This window comes from Panthera leo, chromosome A2 (genome assembly GCF_018350215.1).
Source record: "Panthera leo isolate Ple1 chromosome A2, P.leo_Ple1_pat1.1, whole genome shotgun sequence".
Lineage (NCBI taxonomy): Eukaryota > Metazoa > Chordata > Mammalia > Carnivora > Felidae > Panthera > Panthera leo.
This window is the reverse complement of record NC_056680.1, coordinates 116,810,933-116,829,879: the sequence shown is the minus strand read 5'-3', so window position 1 is coordinate 116,829,879 and position 18,947 is coordinate 116,810,933. Positions and strand designations below refer to the sequence as shown.

Sequence of the window (18,947 nt, the reverse complement as noted above, 5' to 3'; positions counted from 1 at the left end):
TCAGTATCAAAGAAATAACTTTTTTTAAGTTTATTTATTTTGAGAGGGGGAGGAGGGGCAGCGACGGGGACGCCCAAGCTGACTCCACGCTCAGCAGACAGCCTGATACACGGCTCGAATCCACCAACCGTGAGATCATGACCTGAGCTGAAATCAGGAGTGGGACTCTTAACTGACTGGGCCACCTAGGTGCCCCACAACAAATGTTCTTTCTTTTAAAACCAGGAAAACGTTAACAGACGTTAACAAAGCTCAGACTAACATCTCCATAGATATTTTTATGTTAATTCAATGAGACATCGGCATCGTTCATTACATCTCTCCTGCCCTAATACAGCAGGCACTACTTACACCTTTCTATAGAACTTGCAGAGATTAAATTTAAAAAAAATTTTTTAGATCATGACCTGAGCTGAAACCAACCAAGCCACCCAAGTGCCCCTCCAAAGAGATTTTCAAATATGCTTGCTTATATGAGTCCTACTACTTTTCAATTTAATTGGGAGACATAAGAGTCGACCATTAACATACACTGTATATACTGATACTTTTAATTGTATTAAAGGCTTACAATTCTCCCCCCAACATAAGATCAAAGCTTCTCAAACGCTTTCAAAGGATCTATTTTTTTTTTAATTTATTTTTACTTCTGTTTGAGAAAGAGTGTGACTAAGGGCGCAGCAGAGAGAGAGGGAGAATCTCAAGCAGGTTCTGTGCTATCATCGCAGAGCCTGATGTGGGGCTCGAACGCACGAAACTGAGATCATGACCTGAGGCGAAATCAAGAGTGGAACCCTTAACCGACTGAAGCCACCCAGGTGCCCCCGTTTTTAAAGTGTATTTATTTTGAGGGAGAGGGAGAGGGAGAGCGAGAGCATGCTCGCATGCGAGAAGGGGAGGGACAGAGAGGAGAGGATCCCAAGCAGGCTTCTGGCTCTCAGCAGCCTGACAATTCGCAGGGCTCCTGAGCCAAGATCAAGAACAGGACGCTTAACCAACTGAGCCACCCAGCTGCCCCATCAAAGGATCTATTTGTAATTTTTCTCTTTCAGCAGGGATAGTGCACGGGGCTAACTCCAGGACATCAGCACCACACCCATACTCTTAATGCAGAGAAATGCTCATTTTAAAAAACAAGCAAATAAAAACACACGAAGGACAAAGGAATGTAAAATCTACAGATGCCAGAAGCAAGGAAAGAAATCAAGACGAGCAGAAAGAAGAAGCACGCGTGCTAGTGGCCTACTTGGTTTACTGGTTTCTCTGTTCGCTGGACTGAACTCTGACCTTCTCAGCTTCCCTCCTGACCCGGGGTCGGTCTTGTTCCTGTCTCAGTCGGTCTCCCTCTGCACGACCCCACTCTTGTGCTCAAGGACACTGCTTCTGCTACTCTGTCCTCTTCTGCATCAATTATTTCCTGTCTTTTGGATTATTCCCACCAGCCTACGAATCTACACCACCTCTCATCTTTAAAAATCCCTCCCTTGGTGTCCCATGTTACTCTCTAGATCCCATCCCATTCTTCTGGTCCCTTTTAGAGCACAATCCTCCGAAGAGTCCTCTGGTCTCCATGCATTTTCTCTTGGACCTACTCCTGTGGGAATTTTGAAACACCTCACCAGGGTCTCCCCAAGTCAGACAGTTCTCCGCACTCACCTTACCGGACCCCGTCAACATTTCCCTTAGATACTCCCTCCTTCTGGAAACAGGTTCTTCACCTGGCATCCGAGTACCTTCTCTATCATCTTACCTCACCAGCTACCTCTCTCTGGCTGAAGCTTCATGTTCACCACCTCTAAACAAGGCAGTACCCCCAAGGCTCAGTCTCAGGCACCAGACACCATCCCATCTCCCAGCTCGTGTTTGCTGTTCCTTCTGCTTGTAGGGCTCTCCCTCTGCTCACTCCTCCACTCCCCACCCCGTGGCTCTGAAGTTCAGGTCTCTAGTCAAAATCACCATGTTACTATTATTTAAAACAAATAAATAAAAAGGCACCTCTCCTCTCCCATCAATATCTATTTCCCTTGCTTCATAATTTTTTTTTTCATAGCATTTAGCACCAGCCACATAGTAGACCCTTAGTAGATACTTGTGGAATAGACGAATTCCTAGACACAACATCCGAAGACTCTGGTAGGGACCCGCTTCCAACTGGTGAGCTGCTATTGTCTTGCTCTTTCCTGCAATTATGTGCTGATTCCTACCTAAATTTGGGGAAGGAAGAAAAAGGTGACGGGTCATCATTCTTTTAATGGCTCTCCTGCCAAAGCAAGGTTTCTTTTCCTTTCCTTTCCTTTCTTTTCTTAAGGTTTGTTTATTTATTTTGAGGGAGAGTTAAGCCTGAAGATAAACAAATTCAAAATTCTGGGTTCCTGAGGCAGCTTACTTTGTTTACAAATTTGCTGTTTGGGCTTAGGAGCTTCTAAACTCTAAATTGCATGACCTGTTTTAGAGCCATGAAGCGAGGTCCTTTTCATTAATCTGTAGTATGTGAGTTAATACAACATGTATAGATACATGTGGACTTGGAAACAGAGGAATATGTTAAGTCTAAAGTTATACAAACAAAACAGAGGGAACAGGTAGCTAATACAGGCCTGGGTGAAGCCGATAAAGAAACCAACCAGACTTTAGTCTGGAAAGGCTTTTGGGGGGGGTGGGGTGGGGGGTGGGAGTACTTAAGAGCCATAATGGCCTGCCTAAAAACTCCGGAAGAGAAAAACTGAAGGTAGAGAAGTTCTGTATGACCACTGTTCACGTTACAAGAAGCAGAAAAAAATCCTTTAATAACGAATAACTCATTAAATGAGTTAAACAGAAGAATCAGAGTCCATTTGAATATAAACAAGTAAATGAGGGAAAAAGGAAATCTCTTACAGTAGAATGCAATTAAAATCAAGGGATGCTAAAACTAGGGAGTAAAAGTTTGACAAGAAACAAGGTAAATAGTCTCAAGTATCACTTCACAGATAACTTAATTACAAAGAGAAAAATAACACAACAGGAGACACATGGCCAACACCACCTAAGCCTAATGGTAGATTCCAGCATCACAAAATGGAAATAAACTGACATCATGTGCCTTCTGATACGATATGGAGAAGTATAAATGACCACTTCTGTGATATTCCTGCCAAAAACTCATAATCTCAACATAGTCACGAGGAAATATCAAATAAAAATTGGGGCCATTTTACAAAATAACTGTCTGATGCGCTTCCAAAATCTAGAGTTTAAGAAATCCAAGACAGGAACTTTTCCAGATGGAAGGTGCCTAAGAGACTTGGCAACTGAATACAATGTGTGACCCTGGGTTAGATGCTGATCCAGGAGGAAAAAGTATTATATAGGACATTTCTGTGATCATAGATAAAATGTGAATATGGACAGATTAGACAACGGTCTTAGATTTAGGTTCATTTCGTAATTTTGATAATTTTGATAAATATACACTTTAAGTATTTGGGTACTGAGGGACAAAACAGCTTCAACTCACTCTTAAATGTCTCACGACCAAAAGAATTCTGTAGAGATAGCTAGCAATAATTATAAAACAGGGAAGTCATGGGGCAAAATGCAAACAACAGGTAAACCCGAGTAAAGGATATATGCTATTCTTGTGACTTTTTTTAAAGTTTGAGATTCTACCTCACTAAAGAGTGACCCTAAAAATCCATACATGGCAGAGTCACTTTGGTCAATGCAACAGCAAAGGGTTGACCCAGAAGTATTCTTCCATTAAATTTTCTGCTAGTCTGTTATTTTCTTCCTGAAGTGTACAATAGCTGTATCAATTGCTTTATTATTTTCCCCTCATCCTTTCCACTGTTTAGACTCATATTTTCATCTTCTTGCCTAATTGCTTTGGGTATACTTCCGGTATGCTTAATAATAACGGTGACCCTTGATTCCAGGAAAGCACTCAGTGCGTCTCCTTTGGATACTCTTTACTAACTACGGCACTATTTCATTTGCCGCCAGATGTAGGTTTCCACACACGAAGCAATTCTGCAACACAGCGGGGCGTCCTCCCATTTTAACTCAATTCTGATGCTACCTAACCGAGGAGAGCGCCAGATGCCACAGGTTGAGCGCTTGCTCTCACACGCCTGCCCATGCCCCTTCCTTTGGATGTCCAGTGCCAGTCCAGGTTGTCACCTGTGTGTGCTTCGGAACCACCCACGACCCCCTCCTCGGGACTGATTAATTCGCTGGAGTGGCTCACAGATCTCAGGAAAAAAAAATTGTACTTACGAGGTTCCCATTTCATTATAAAAGAATACAACTCAGGAACCACCAGGGGCACCAGGGGCGAGGTATGCGGGAAGGGGCAAGGAGGTTCCACCCCCAGGGCGTGCCACTCTTCCACATCCTCACCAACTTGGAAGGTCTCTGAACGTCACACCTCGGGGCTTCTCTTAATGGTGGCTTCACTTGGCAGGCACGACTGATTAAATCATTGACCGCTGGTCACAACTGAGCTGCCAGATGGCAGCTTCCCCAGAGGTCTGAGAGGTAAGGGGGGTGGTGGCCTTGGCACCCCACCCCTGGGGACTTTACAAAGGCCACCTCATTGACATAAATCAAGAGTGGTTGCAAGGGGCTTGTTGTAAATAACAAGACTTTCCTTTTACCTTTACGGCTCTAGAACTATTTTACTCTAGAACTATTTTAAGAACTGAGGGCCAAAGACCAAATATTATAGCAAAAGATGCTCCCACTGCTCTTAACTTTTAGGAAACCAAGAGTTTGGGGAGCCCTGGGCTAGAAAGGGAGATGAGGATCAAATACACATTTGAACCAGACCATCATACCTGACGTTCTCATCCTGCTCATGACTTTAATAGGAATGCCTTTTTTTTTTAAAAGTAGGCTTCATGGCCAGCATGGATCCCGACGCGGGGCTTGAACTCACAACCCTGAGATCAAGACGTGAGCTGAGATCACGAGTCAGACACTTAACCGACTGAGCCACCCAGGCACCTCTAATGGGAATACTTTTAATGATTCACCACCAGCAAGGATAACACATGGACTTTTATTCGAGATTCGGCGATCAGTTTTTAGTCATTCGTTCAATCAATACATACTAGATGCTGGGGGATGCAAGAGTGAAAAATTCAGACTGCCCCTTCAGAGTTCACATTCAAAGGCAGGGAGCCGAAAATACAAGTGAACTAACAAAATAACTGCAAACGACGGCAAGTGAAAGAGGAAAGAGGAGACCCCCTTTAGTGTGTGGCCAGGGAAGGGCTCTCAGGGGAGGTGGTATTTGAGCCGAGATCTAAAGAGACAGAAAGAGGAATACATCAAAGGCAACGGCAGCGGGTAACATCCCAAGAGCGCGCTCACGTGCCTGTTACCATAACGTGTTTCATTAGCTTCTAAATGATGGATATTCACTTGTTTCCAACATTTCCTCCTAACAAACAATATTAAAACGTCCTCATCCATACTTCTTTGCAGACGTGTGCAAGCGCAACAAATTCCTGGAACCTCTGCTAGGTCAATGGAGATGCACATTTTTTATTTGACGGATTCTACCCAACTGCCCTTCAGAAATGTTTGTGGTAATTCAAATCCCTGCCAACAATGGATAAAAGTGCCAACTTGATAGATGAAAACTGGTATCTCATTGTAATTTTACTTGGTCTTATCGAGTGAGGTTGAGAGCCTTTGTATTTCCTTTTCTGAGAACTGTTTATGGCCTTTGCCCATTTTGCCATCAGGGTGTTGGTCTTTTTCCTACTGATCATTAATGGCATAGGGTTGTTTTTACTCCCCTGCCTCCCATCCAGTCTCTGCAGAAGTGCAAGAGCAGAAGTGGGGACACAGACCAGTAGGGAGGCTACTACAATAATTTAAGGGACAGTAGATGACAATATGGAAGAAGGTGGTGGTAAGAAAGAGAAAATCCATGCTATATTGTAGAGAGAGAATATGCAGGGCTTGTTGATGGACTGGAAATGGGAGATCAAGAAAAGAGAAGAATTAAGAATGACCCCTAGGGGCGCTTGGGCGGCTCAGTCAGCCGGTTAAGCATCTGACTTCCGCTCAGGTCATGATCTCAAGGTTTGTAAGTTGGAGCATCGCATCAGGCTCACTGCGGGGCTCGCTGTGAAACCGCTTCAGATCCCTTTCTCTCTGTGCCTCCCCTGCTCATGTGCACTCTCTCACTCTCAGAAATAAAAACATTAAAAAAAAAAAAAATGACTCCTAGATTTCTGGCTTGAATAACTTGGTGGGCAGTTATGGAGAGAACAGCGGAAAGACAGTGAGTGAGTTGTTTAATTTGGACATGTTAAATTTGAGACGTGAAAAGTCAGGCAGAAATGCCTTATTACACTGGTGAGATGAGAATCCGGAATTTACAGCAAAGGTGTGAACTGGAGGTATAAACTGGGAACACCTCAACAATGGCAGCAGCGACAAAACCCTATGGGAACCAGCAAGATTCCAGCAAGAGAGGACAAAGCAAGGGGAAGGGGCTCGGCACTGGGTCCTGAGGAACTGCAACATCCCGTGGTCAGGCAGAGGAGCCGGCAAAGACGCTGAGGAGGACAGAAAGCGAGATGCAGGGCAGCCAAAGGAGATCAATGCCTCAGAATCCGAGAGCGTTTCAAGAAGAATGGAGTGGTTGATGGTGTTGAGTGCTCCTTAGGGGTTGCACATGGTAAAGACAGAAAAGTAGTAGTAATTTTAGCAATAAGAAAGTTGGCGGCGGCCTGAAAACAATCAACTTAGGGGGTGCCTGGGTGGCTCAGTCGGTTAAGCATCGGACTCTTAATTTTGGCTCAGGTCATGATCTCACGGTTCGTGAGTTCAAGCCCTGAGTTGGGCTCTGTGTTGACAGCACAGAGCCTGCTTGAGATTCTCTCTCTCTCCCTCCCGCTCTCTCTCTCAATAAATAAACTTTAAAAAAAAAATCAATTTAGGGTCAAAGCCAGTGATACCGTATAGAAGAATAAATGGGAACTGACAAATTAGAAACAGCATCCAGACAATTCTTCAGGAATGTTGGCTATGAAGTGAGTGGAGAAATGGACAGAGCAGTGTTTTGTTCGGTTTTAGAGACGACAGAAACCACAGTACCTTTGTAAGGGAATGGTTCAGGAGACAGAGTAACGGTAAAGCAAGGTCCCACAGAAGGCAACAGAGGACAAATTGCAAAGTACAAGTGGTGCGGCTGATTCAGAAAGAGGTGAAATTAGAGCTTTTATTTCAAGATCAGGAGGAAGTAGATGGAAGAACGTATTTGAGGATTTAGTGGTGGGAAGGTCTATCCTTATTTCTGAAGGTATTTTTTAAAAAGTAGAAATGGATATTGAGGATTAAAGGGATTTAAAGGTCAACCGATTTTTGACAAAGCAGGAAAGAATATCCAATGGAAAAAGACAGTCTCTTCAGCAAGTGGTGCTGGGAAAACTGGACAGCGACATGCAGAAGAATGAACCTGGACCCCTTTCTTACACCATACACAAAAATAAACTCAAAATGGATGAAAGTTCTCAATGTAAGACAGGAAGCCATCAAAATCCTCGAGGAGAAAGCAGGCAAAAACCTCTTTGATCTTGGCCACAGCAACTTCTTACTCAACACGTCTCCGGAGGCAAGGGAAACCAAAGCAAAAATGAACTACTGGGAGCTCATCAAAATAAAAAGTTTCTGCACAGTGAAGGAAACAATCAGCAAAACTAAAAGGCAACCGACAGAATGGGAGAAGATATTTGCAAATGACCTATCAGATAAAGGGTTAGTATCCAAAATCTATAAAGAACTCATCAAACTCAACACCCAAAAAACAAATAATCCAGTGAAGAAATGGGCAAAAGACATGAACAGACACCTCTCCAAAGAAGACATCCAGACGGCCAACCGACAAATGAAAAAATGCTCAACGTCACTCACCATCAGGGAAATACAAATCAAAACCACAATGAGATACCACCTCACACCTGTCAGAATGGCTAACATTAACAATTCAGGCAACGACAGATGTTAGTGAGGACGTGGAGAAAGAGGATCTCTTTTGCACTGCTGGTGGGAATGCAAGCTGGCACAGTCACTCTGGGAAACAGTATGGAGGCTGCTCAAAACATTAAAAATAGAACTACCTTATGACCCAGCAATTGCACTACTAGGTATTTATCCAAGGGATACAGGGATGCTGTTTCAAAGGGGCACATGCACCCCCATGTTTATAGCAGCACTATCAACAATAGCCAAAGTATAGAAAGAGCCCAAATGCCCATCGATGGATGAATGGATAAAGAAGATGTGGTGTGTGTGTGTGTGTGTGTGTGTGTACACACACACACACACACACACACACACACACACACACACACAATGGAGTATTACTCAGCAATCAAAAAGAATGATATCTTGCCATTTGCAACTATGTGGATGGAACTGGAGGGTATTATGCTAAGTGAAATTAGTCGGAGAAAGACCAATATCATATGACTTCACTCATGAGGACTTTAAGCGACAAAACAGATGAACAGAAGGGAAGGGAAACAAAAATAATATAAAAACAGGGAGGGGGACAAAACAGAAGAGACTCATAAATATGGAGAACAAACTGAGGGTTACTGGAGGGGGTGTGGGAGGGGGGATGGGCTAAATGGGTAAGGGGCACTGAGGAATCTACTCCTGAAACCATTGTTGCACTAGATGCTAACTTGGATGTAAGTTAAAAAATAAATAATTAATAAAAAAATAAAATAAAATGAAATAAAAGGATTTAAAAATTATGCCCAGAAATTATTGGACACTCTTTCCTCCAAGAGGTAAAGCTTAATTCCCCTCAGCTTGTGTGGGGGCTGGACCTAGTGAATTGCTTCGAACAAGCAAGGTGGAAGGGATGATTATGGCACTGGCTTCTTCCTTGCTCTCTATCACTTGCTCTGGTGAAAGCCATCACGCGAGCTGGAAGATCAAGCTCTCTATGGCGAGGAACTGAGGCTTCTCGCCACAGCCATGACTGATCCATCTCGGAAGGGTATTCTACAGCTTCAGTCAAGCCTTCACATAAATACAACCCAACTAACACCTCGATTAAGGCTTCATGAGACCCTGAATGTGAACCAGCCAGCCAAGGGGCCCCAGAATTTCTAACTCATAGACACCATGGGATAATAAATATTTGTTGTGTTAAGCCATTAAACTTGGGACAATTTGTTAATGCAACAATGGATAAGTAACATAAACATTTAAAAAATGCTTTTTGCATCCACATTTCTTGTATCTCTTGCTAATATTTTACTTAATACTCTGCATGAACATGCGTAAGAGTAATTCTTAGATTTCTTTGAAGTATTTTTTTAGGTCTTGGTATCACTGTTGTTTGTGCTGGTTCTGAAAAAAGAGATTTGGGAAGCTTTATGTAATAGAATTCCCTATTGGAAAGTTTGAAAGAATTCTTGAAATCTACCCACACCAGTTAATATTTTTTAACTTTTTTTAAACTTTATTTATTTTGAGAGGGAGAGAGAGAGGAAGAAAGAGAATCCCAAGTAGGGGTGCACCCCTGTATTTTTTAACTTTTTAAATAAATCGTGCCAATGATGTTTTCAACTTCTTTCATGGGGTATGCCAAACAACCCTCCCAAAAGGGCTGATTTACATCATCATCGGTGGTATTTGAACATATCCACTTTCTTAATGCTTTGCTCATTAAAAGGTGGCTGAGTCGGTTAAGCGTCAGATTCTTGATTTCAGCTCAGGTCATGATCTCGTGGTTCATGAGAGGGAGCCCCACGTCGGGCTCTGAACTCACGGCACAGAGCCTGCCTGGGATTCTCTCTTCCTCTCTCTCTTTCTCTCTCTCTCTCCTCCTCCCCTGCTCGCGTTCTTGCTTTCTCTCTCTCCCAAAATAAATAAACGTTAAAAACATATTTTGCTAATTAAAAGGTCAAAAACGCAGCTCCTTAGCAGCAATGATCTTGGGGCTCTCAATGTACCCACGAAGCAGGTGGTGACGCGAAGACAGTGGAGGCGGGGCTCTAGATTCAAATTGGGGGCGGAATCTATGTGTGAGAGGATTTGCAAATACTCCTAAGGATGGAGGCGTTTGGAGCTAGCCAGGGGAGCCAAGGGAGGAAAGTCAAGGTCGGAGCAGGAATTTGAGCTGTGCTGCCTGCAGGTACTGTCTCTCCTCCTCTCTGGCCACATCGAGGGAGGCGGGAGAGGCAGGCGGTGAGACATGGAGGGCTTGCTTCACTTCAGTGCTGAGTACCACCTAGTCTCTGGAGAGGGCCCTTTCCAGTTCTGCCTCTCCGAGGGTCTATCCGTAAGTGGCCAGACAATTTAGCACCCAAACCAGTCCATTTTTGAAAGGGTAGGAGGGTGCTATTAACAAGCTGGACAACAGGCACAAAGACTGTCCCAAATGGTCACCCTCTCTGTGAGGATGACAGAGGACGACAGAGGAGACTGCTAACTATCAAGAATCTTGATGGCAAATAGGATTCCAAAGACCCAGGGAAGAGACACACTTGAACCCGCACAGCCTCGGGCACTCAGTATTTTCTTAGCTGCTCCTTCACTTACACATTCAAGTGCCAGCTGCTGCGAGCTATTAGAAAGTTAACAGAAACGTGCTATGAGAAGTGACGAACGAGAAGAATCTTCCCCGGGTCAGTGTGTAACCCAGTTGTGTAACCCAGGCTGACCAGGGAGAGTATAAAGGCCTGGCCAACTGTGACGAGCCGTGTCAGCCCGGAAGCTGCTAGTTTCCTGAGGCTGCACCAAGCTTGACTTCTGCCCCGTCGCTTTCTTGTCCCCCTTCCCTAGTTGTAGCGCCCACAGTCACTCCCTTGTAATCACCCTGCACACTAAACTTGGGTCTCAGAGTCCCCTCCCCAGAGAACCCAATTTGTGACAGCACAGTTAGCAATTTTCCCTTGGCAGGAAGAAAGGGGAGGCCAGATCTCTAGACAGGGAGGGGTAGAGGATGTGATATGACATTTCTATTTAGAAAGTAAAAAACGCCTATGGCACTTGAAATATAATTTGCACAGCCTGCGAGGCACCTCAAAAGCCCAAAGGAGGGCTCAGATCCAAAAATGGCCGAGTAAAAAGGCTCATCCTACTCCTATCAGCTGTGTGACCTTGGGCCACTATGACCCTCAGTTTCCTTGTCTGTGAAGTGGAAGGATATTTTCTAACACACATTTTAAGGGATTCGTTGAGAAAAAGCACTTTGTACATTAAGATGTTATACTAATTACGACTCCTTTCTACCGCTTTTTCATTCTCGAGAGTTGCAATTACTAACTGCTGGCAACTCCATCAGAATGTCAAGAGAAAGCCATACCTGACCCTGGTACCAGTAATTATCATCTTGGCTCTCTCCTCTTCCTGTTTTTCTCAACTCAGTGACATGGGGCTGAGACACAGAGCATATGTGTTTTACGAGTACTGTTGTATACACTGGAGATTTATGGTCCATGCTCTTAATTTAAAGAGTGGGTAAGTCAAACCCATCATTAAGTTACTTTTTATTTGTGTGTAGGTGATTTTTACTCTTGTGGGGCTGGGACTCAATTAAGGAAAAAAAAAAAAAGTCTCCACACTTGCCATAGGAAGCCACCGTAATCTTGTGAGCTGGAGCACTTCAACACTTCTACAAGTCCAATGACTTGGACTGAACCGGCCCCTGCTAGAAACGTTCTCTCCACCACAGTCCTCTGCTAGGAGGGGACTTGTCTCTTCCTCCCTATGGATCCACAACCTTATGACTTTGGGCCCCTAAGCTAAAACTCAAGTCTTTCTGTCTCTAAAACGCCATGGCTTCTGGGCTTTCTCTTATGACACTTATCTTATTCTATCTAAAAATTATAATTCTTTGGGTCTTTTCTTTCCTGATGGGCTGTAAACTTACAACACCTGTCCTCCAGCTGTAATTCACCTGTGCCACCAATGTTTCTTTTTTTTTTTAATGTTTATTTTTGAGAGAGAGAGAGACACTGTGTGCGAACGGGGGAGGGGCAGAGAGAGAGGGAGACACAGAATCTAAAGCAGGCTCCAGGCTCTGAGCTGTCTGCACAGAGCCGGATGTGGGGCTCAAACCCACTAACTGCGAGATCGTGACCATGGCCAAAGTCGGACGCTTAACCGACTGAGCAACACAGACGCGCCACCCCGCCCCCGCCAACAATGTTAAGGTGCAGAGTCTTGCAAATTTTCTGAGGCAGTGGAGGTAATGGGAAGGGGAAGAGAGGAGCAAAGCTGGGCTTTTCTCTTCTTGCTAAATCCCTGAAGTTCCTGATTAACTGGCACCATGATTTCCAAGCCTGTACTTATTATAATGTATTGGGACCTCAATACTGTGATGCAGAGCTTGACCCTGAAAAAAGTCTTTGTGAACAGTCCCAGCTGGCTTAGCTGGGCCTTTCATTTATGCTTCTGGGGGAGGAACAACTGAGACCTGCTTTGACCTTTAGGGCTGGATGGACCTTCAAAGACAAAGAACAGTGTGCTGCCTACGAGAAGGATGACATCAGAGGGAGAGGGGTGAAGGCCAAAGAATTCTGAGGCCTGTCTCTATGCTGGAGGCAAGCTGGAGTCATCAGGTCTAGAGAGAAACGAGGAGCCAGATAAAGAGAGGCTGTGTTCTATTTGGCCTGGGTGGTTTTTAATAGCAGTTTATAATAATTATAGTTCACATTTATTGAGCACTCGCTGTGGGCCAGGCACCACATATGTGATCTCATTTAAGTTGCTCAGAGGTAGGTACTCTTGTTATCTCCTGTTACAGAGGAGGAAGCTGAGGCCCAGAGAGGTTAAGCAACTTGCCTGAAGTCACACAGCTTTTAAGTGACAGAACCAGGATTTGGCTGCAGGCATTTGTCCTTCATGGCCGGATCTTAGCCACTGCACGAGTTCTTGTTTGTCCCTCCAGATCTGTGTGTGCCCACAGAAGCTGTCCCCTGCTAACTCTGGGCAGGCTGGCTTCCAGCTGGGTTCAACAGTGGGATGGCAGAAGCAGGAAGTCTGGACAGCGAACAAAGGAAAGGCCAGAGCACTTCTCCGCTTTGATCGTCGATGACGGCCCCCTCCTCATTCAGCTTCGGAAACTTTCAACCCTTCCCCTTTGGAAGTCTCTGGGTCCTCTAACATCCCCATCTGTTCCCATAAGAAATCATTCATTAAGTCCCTTCCTCTGAGCCACCTAGGGTAGATTGTGCTTCCTGCCAGAGCCCCGGCCGCAACACCACTGCCCACGCTGGCGTCCACTTGCTTCGCTCCGCGCCACGCAGATGAGAGCAGCAGCCGTGGGGAGGGCTGACTCCAGACCAGGAAGCGATGTTCTGTCTGTCTATCACCTTCCCGTGCAAATACGGCCGGCTGGCTACAATGCGAGGTGTGGGAGGTGTGGATCTCGTCTGGTTCGTGAGTCCAACAAACCAACTGTGGAAAAACTACTCGTGAGACGTTTGGGGGAGCCTGAATACCGACTGGAAATTTGGTGATTATTGAAGAATTACAGTTGATTTTTTTAGGTGTGCTAATGGTGATGCACCGGTGATGTTTAGAAGGGTCCTTATATTTTAGGGATATATGCGGAAATATTTACAGAAGGTTTTCTGAGTCAGCGAAGGTAGTGGGAAAGAGTCAGACAGGAACAAAGATGGGCTGTTTCTCTTCTCTTGAGAAGTCTCTGCAGGGAACTGGCCGGGGAATCATAAGAAATGAAGTCTGGGGGTAGGGTGGGGGCTGTAATAGACAAAACAAGACCGGCCATGAACTGTAACTGTTAAAGCCAGATAACAGAGACAGGAAGTCCCATTACCCTGGGTCCTGGTAGCCATTCTCTCTCCACGTGTAATATATGCTTGAAATTTTCCCATAATAACACAAGATAGAAGCTAAACTCATTTCTGAAGCCCCTGGACATGGCAGGGAGGCAGCTAAGCAGCTGGCAGGAATGCTCCCCAAGGCTGAAACGAAGTTATTTGATGTGACTGCCCACTAGAAGTCAGGTGTAAAAATAACAGTGTTTCTAAATAGGAGCCTCCACACTTATGACACAGGGTATGAGCTCCAGCACACAGGCTCTGATTTTAAAAGGAGCTGTTTCCCATACAAGCAGCCCCTCTGTGCAGGCTGAGGGGCTGGGGGGAGTGGTGAGGTAGGCAGTAGGAATTCATTTAGAGGCGCCTGGGTACTCAGTCGGCTGAGCGTCTGACTCCTGATTTTGGCTCAGGTCATGATCTCACGTGGTTTGTGGGTTTGAGCCCCGCATCGGGCTCTGTGCTGGCAGAGCGGAGCCTGCTTGGGATTCTTTCTTTTCTTTTTTCTTTTCTTTTCTTTTCTTTTCTTTTCTTTTCTTTTCTTTTCTTTTCTTTTCTTTTCTTTTCTTTCTTTCTTTCTTTCTCTCTCTCTCTCTCTCTCTCTCTCTCTCTCTCTCTCTCTCTCTCTCCCTCCCTCTGCCTCCCCCACCCCCCTCAATAAACAAACATTAGAAAAAAAATTCATTTACGATTCATTTATTTAATGAATAAATAAATGATTACCCCAGCAGGCAAGACAGGCCAAGTGGGCCTCAAAATGCATAATGTGTTTGTATTTCTTTACTGTTGAAAATTTCAAACACATAAAATAAGCAGAAAACAGAACATAGTAATGTACACTTCATCCATTTCAGCCACTATCAGCACTCTGTCATTCTTCTCTCATCAGTATCTCCATCCCTCCATGCAAAACTATTCTAGCACAGTATTTAGGTAGGATTTACATAGGCAGGAATGCATAAACCTTAGCTGTACAATTTCGATAAATGGAGGCACCCACTTAACTCACATCTTAACTGCAACACAGAACGTTTTCACCTGCCCAGAAAGTTCTCTCCTGTTCTGGTATTTCTACCTTGGCTTTATCTGCTTTAGAACTTAAGCACAAGCTTTCAACGGCATTCATGCATGAGCTATATTTGACCCTTGAACAACACAGCCTTCAACTGCGCACGTCCACTGATGAGTTTTTAACAGCATTGTACCGTAAACAGTTTTTTTTTCTCTTCCCCATGATTTTCTTAACATTTTGCTCCAGCTTATTTTACTGTAAGAATACAGAATGTCATGAACATAACTTACAGAATATGTCGTCAACTCTTCATGTTATCAGTAGCCCATCAGCAGTTCAGTTTGGGGGGAGTCAAAAGTTACACATGGCATTTCGCCTGTGTGTGGCATCAGAACCCTGAACCTGATTGCTCAAGGGTCAACTGTAGTTCTGCATTCATTATTAGTTTTTTGCCAAGCTAGTCCCCCACCCTTCATCAAGGAACTAGAGAGATCTGGCTTCAGCTTTAAAACACCAGGCACGTCTTCCATTTGGGGGTGGGGGGGGGGGCGGAGGGGGGATATTGGGAGGCCATGGGAAAGAAACCTAAGAATCATCGGGAGGTCCCATAAACTGGAGATTCCCAGGCCCCACTTGAGAAGCTCTAATTCAGCCCATCAGGGGTGGGCCCCCAAATCTACATTTTAACAAGCAACTTAGTAAATGATGCAGTCACTGGATGACCCTGGGAGAAACTCCACTCTAAAGAAAGTCTAAGAGGGGAGCCTGGGTGGCTCAGTCGGTTAAGCATCCGACTTCGGCTCAGGTCATGATCTTGCGGTCTGTGAGTTCGAGCCCCGCGTCAGGCTCTGTGCTGACCGCTCAGAGCCTGGAGCCTGTTTCAGATTCTGTGTCTCCCTCTCTCTGACCCTCCCCCGTTCATACTGTCTCTCCCTGTCTCAAAAATAAATAAATGTTAAAAAAAAATAAAAAAATTTAAAAAATAAAGAAAGGCTAAGAAAAGTGTGCCGGGTTGGCTTAGTTGGTAGAGCACGTGACTCTTAATCTCAGGGTTGTGAGTCCAAGCCTCACATGGAGCGTGGAGCCTACCTGAAAACAAACAAAAGTTATTCCTTTATTTATTTATTTTAAAATGTTTATATATTTATTTTTGAGAGAGAGAGAGAGAGAGAGAGAGAGAGAGAGAGAGAGAGGGGCAGAGAGAAAAGGGGAGAGAGAATCCCAAGCAGGCTTCACGCTGTCAGCACAGAGCCCAGTGCAGGGCTTGATCTCACGAACCATGAGATCCTGACCTGAGCCTAAACCAAGAGTCAGACGCTTAACCAACTAAGCCACGCAGACACACTCAAAAGTTCTTCCTTTGGATGAGCCTTCACGTTCAGGGTCTGGCTCCTCCACAATTTCCAGGCCTCCCTTACATAACAGCTCTTCAAATATCTGAGTTGCCTATCATGTTCCTCCCTCAGTCTGATCTTCTCAGCATGGCACATCCCCAATCCATTCAGCCATTTCCAGCAAAGCAGGTCCCAGCATGTCCTAGCAGTCTGATACTTTCCTCCAGAGGACAGGGGTTTCCTGGAGATCGGACCCCCAGCTCAGGGGCGATAAGAGCAAATCTTCTGCTAGACATCTATTAGCACACCAGGAACTATACTAGCCTTTTAACATACAGTGTTCTTTAACCATCATAAGAACTCTCCCCAAAAGACGTTAATATTCCCCTTCTACAATCTGGGAACTAAGGCTCACAGAGGTTGCCCAGGAAGAGCCAGAGCTGGAACGGTGTGATGGTTAGTTTCAGGTGTCAAAGTGGCTATACTCTTGTACTCAGTTATGCAATTATACACTAACCGAGGTGGTGCTGTCAGGATATTTTGTACTTGTGGTTACAGCTACAGTCAACCAAGTGACTTTAAGTAAAAGATTACCTTGCTAATGAGTGAGACTCATCCAACCAGCTGAAGGACCTTAAGAGCAAACCTGAGGTTTCACTGAGGCAGAAGACATTCTGCCTCGAGCCTGCAGCATCAGTGCCTGCCCCGAGTGTCCAGCTACCCCAGAGTTGGGACTTGCCAGCCTCCACAACTGCATCAGCCAATTGAAACAAATCTCTAAAACAGATATATAGGGGCACCTGGGCAGCTCAGTCGGTTAAGCGTCTGACTCTTGATTTCAGCTCAGGTCGTAATCTCACGGCTCATGGGTTCGAGTCCCGCATGGGGCTCTGTGCTGACAGTGCGGAGCCTGCTTGGGATTCTCTCTTTCTCTCTGCCCCTCCCCTCCTCAAAATAAATCAATGAACATAAAAAAAAAAAAATAAACTAGATGTATACACATGTATACATGTATTTATCATACTGGTTCTGTTCTCCGAAGAACCCTGATGCCAATGGGAAGCCAGTTCTATCCAACCTCAAAAGGCCATGCCTTGCCTCTACGTCATTGTCCATACTCTGCCAACCACTATCTGCAACTCAACCCAAACCAACCCAGGTGTGTGTCTGAGCCTCAGCCAGCTTCTGCTGCCCAGAGGTGTACTGGAATATTAACACAGATCCTTAACAACTAGATTTTGAGAATAAGCTACTCATATCAAAAAAACTGCCGTAGATGGGGGAAGCGTGTTTCCCCCAAGTTTGAAGTTTTGTAGTGTGTGGGAGGTATGGTTTACTCGGTGCTTAACAGTGGTGATTTGTTCTATTCCGGGCAAGGTCACTAACTTGCTATATCACTTTAGGCAATCCTAAATTTCACCACCTGATTAATGATCATGCCAACCTGAAAGTCGGCTTTCCATGGCCCCCATCCACTCAAACTGGCATTAAATGGTCAGACGGCCTATCAGGATTTCAGATCTGACCTACTTTCCAGTCGGGGCACTATCTAGCCTTGAATGACCCAAGACCCGTTCAAGCTCATGGCATTCTGGAAGTTCTGGCAAGGCAACGTGACGGATGGGTGAGGAGTGCTCAGCAGAGGTGGGCTGCACCGGCCTCTGCCCTTGACCCTGGCCTTGGTGCTACTTGCAGGTTCAAGTGAAGACTCAGTTTCCAAGCTCAAGACACTGCAGTCCCAAGGAGAGGATGCCAAGGCCCACCTATGAAACATTACACAGTGCAGCCGGGCTCAAAGGAAAGAACAGGAAATGCTTATCGCAGAGGTGATGATAGTTGAGAGGAGTCTGAGAATTTAGCAGTAAAAGACTTGGAAGGGATGAAAGGACACATTCTGGGCCAAGGTGACAGAGTGAGGTGCAGGAGAGCACGGGGCGGTCTGGGGAAAAGGAAGGGAGAAAGTTTTAGGTGGAAAGTAGGCCACAGGTAGAACCTAAGTGGGAGATGAGCTCAGCTTGGGCAGCTGGGGAGTTGGGTCACACTAGCCTAATGGGGTGCCTCAAATGACAAAAGATTGAATTGGTAGGTAGGTCATGAGCTGGTGGACGCTCTCCAGATGAAAGTGAAGAGATGACCGTGAGCTTTGGAAACCTGTGCCGGGCAAGAGAAGGAATAAGGAATAAATCGGGGCAGGGGCGTCACAGCCCCAGCTGAATTAACAGCAGTAGCAGATGTGACTGAGGGCTTACCGTGTACCAACCCTAATTTGTATGATCTCATTTAACCCTCACAACTCCCTAAAGCACTCCTACCATCCCACTTTATGGATAAGGGAACCAAGGCACAGAGAGGTTAAAAAGTGTGCCCCAGATCACACAACCTGTCAGCAGTGAGCCGAGATCTACAGCTACCCCTGCCTCGGGTCTGACTCCACCGTCAAGTAAACTTGACCACCGGCCCAGCCTGCCTCGGGAGTCCCAGCCCGGGCCCTGCGCTCTGATTTCTGAGCTGAGAAGCAGGGAAACGATACAAGGGACACTGCAGAGGGTGATATTTCTATAAACCGCATATTGAGGTGAAAAACTGACTGGAAGAAGTCTGAAGTAAGGTTCCTTGGGGTTGGCTGCACATGAAGCCAGCAAAAAACACCCCAGGTTTGCTCATGGGCTTACACCAAGTCCTGCAGCAAATGATCGTATACATAGACCAGCTGCTTCCAGAAACTGTTGCGGCCTACTTGCTCAACAAGCTGAACGCCCCAAGAGTTGCCAGGAAAAGGGAGATGGTGACTGCGTAATGGAT

The 18,947-nt window shown here is 45.3% G+C and overlaps 1 protein-coding gene across 1 annotated transcript in view; it reads right to left on the bottom strand.

Annotated features, from left to right (window-relative positions):
* Positions 1–18,947, bottom strand: part of NFE2L3 (nuclear factor, erythroid 2 like 3) — a 31,090-nt gene that overhangs the window by 6,349 nt on the left and 5,794 nt on the right. The window lies entirely within an intron of this gene.